Source organism: Etheostoma cragini, chromosome 23 (genome assembly GCF_013103735.1).
Source record: "Etheostoma cragini isolate CJK2018 chromosome 23, CSU_Ecrag_1.0, whole genome shotgun sequence".
Lineage (NCBI taxonomy): Eukaryota > Metazoa > Chordata > Actinopteri > Perciformes > Percidae > Etheostoma > Etheostoma cragini.
This window is the reverse complement of record NC_048429.1, coordinates 700,491-702,828: the sequence shown is the minus strand read 5'-3', so window position 1 is coordinate 702,828 and position 2,338 is coordinate 700,491.

Here is a 2,338-nt window from a genome sequence, read left to right as displayed (position 1 = left end):
AAGACCGAGTCCAAAGAGCTTTGAGTACAAGACCGAGTCCAAAAAGGTTTGAGTCCAAGACAAGACCGAGTCCAAAGATGTCCGAGTCCAAGACCAAATCCAGGACAGAATAAAGGTCTTATGCATGACAGTATCAAGACAATCATTCTGGGTTTCACTTTTCCCACCAATAATATTATCAACATAATAAAGACACCTGGACTCGGTCCAGACCAGAAGCCATATTGGGCAAGACCAGCGGCCGAGACCGAGACAAGTCCGAGTCCAAATACTAGCGAGTCCGAAACCATTTACAAACGGTCTCGAGTCCAGACTCGAGTCCAAGACCGGACTTTTGATGAGTAAATTGTCGATATTAAATGTTTTCAGGCCTTTGAAAAAGATCAACAATAGAAATATCAGATAACTTTGGAAAAAACATTTAAAAAAAGCCCCACAACGTAAAAAAAGTGACCAAAATGTCGGAAAAACGATAATAGATGATGTTTCATGGTTGAAGGGAAGACAACACGAGGGTTTAAAGTCAGATGGAGTTCAACTCCTTCCTGTCTGATCCGACCCCGGGGATTGGCTCGTTATCGGCCAATCAGAGAGCCCGAGAGCAGATTAGCGCTAACGGTAATGAACATCAAAGGAAACCCGATCCGAATGATGTAAGAAGATCTCCATTAGATGGATCAGTTTTAGAGAATAAACAAGTCATTCATCAAGAAAACACATTATTTGGGAATTTTAATACTTTAAGATTCCTAATTTGGTCTTTTCTTTAATTTATCTGCCACATAATCCGCGGAAAGGTTGATTTATGTTAGTTTTCCTTCATTGATTTATTTAATTTAGCTCTGATAAAAAGGTCAGAGATCAACAAGAAAATATATATATATAAAAACAGTTGTTTTTCGGTTCAACTTGAGTGTTTGTCCAACAGAAAAACAACTTTTTGTTGATCTCTGACCTTTTTATCAAAGCAAAATCAAACAAATCAATGAAGGAAAATACACATGAATCAATAAAGCAAAATTCCAGATGATTCATGAAATCAATTTAATTAACCGTGGCGCCACATGTAAGTCAGTAAAAACATCCCACAGTGTAAAATGTCAGATTAGTTATTTAGTTCAGGAGCAAAATAGGTTTAAAAATGTCAATTGTTGCTGTTAACTGGCTTTATTTTTATGAATGAAACAGCTGTTTCATTCATAAAAATAAAGCCAGGACCAGGCAGTGAACCCCATGTATTCTACACAAACAACTGCGTTTGTACTATATATTGTGCAGGTGAGACATGGAAAAGTGGTTTGGGAAAGATGTAAATATATTTGGGGTTATCAGGTAGGGGGTCGGGTGTTGCCATGGCGACAGATGCCCCGCGGGGTCATGAAGGGCACTTAGTTGGATGTGCGGTGGCCTTTGTAGTCCCTATTGATCCCCAGTGGGGAAGTTACATAAGAACAGAGTGAAATGACATGTTGGACTACAGAAACACGTATTTATACAAGCTTCACGGTTAGCGGTTAACCTTCGTGTTGTCTTCCTGTCGACCAAATTTTTTTTTTTTTTTTTCTGGGTTGAAATTTCAACCAAAAAAAACGTCTTTTTCTACACTTTTCTCAACGTTTTTGTCAATTTTATTCCTATTTTTTTGTCACTTTTTTGACATTTTTTCTAAAATGTTTTAGTCACTTTTTCCAATGTTTCTGATGTTTTTTTTGTCACTTTTTCAGCGTTTAAAAAATAACGTTTTTGTAGTTTTTTTTTCCACATTTGTCACTTTTGTTATTTCAACGTTCTTTTCTGATGTACAAAGTTGTTGTTAAAGCGATCGAATTTGACCCGAGGACAACAAGAGGGTTAACAGACATTTGGGCATTTCAGGTAAAAATGTGTTGATGTGCACAAAGAAGCCGAGAAAATTTGGAAAAATCTCTAAAAGTTTTTGTCCCTTTTTTCAATGTTTGTCACTTTTTTTGACGTTTTCAACACTACGTAACACTAACTTATTAACTTTAGTTTTAGTTATTTTTGGAATTTATGGTCAATAAACCTCATTTATAGGAAATTAAACCTAATGTTTGAGTTAGAAAAGCAGAAATTAGGAATTATTGAGACTAAAATTAAAGGAATGGATGTTGATGATAATCACAGACTGGAATATGTCAACTTTTACTCAATACTATTTCAAAAACACTTCCATTTGTTTTACAATGCTAAAAAATTGAATAAGACCCAAAATTAATGAAAGTAGAGATTTGTACTTGTCCAACATGAGGACAACATGAGGACAACATGAGGGCAACATGAGGACAACATGAGGGCAACATGAGGACAACATGAGGGC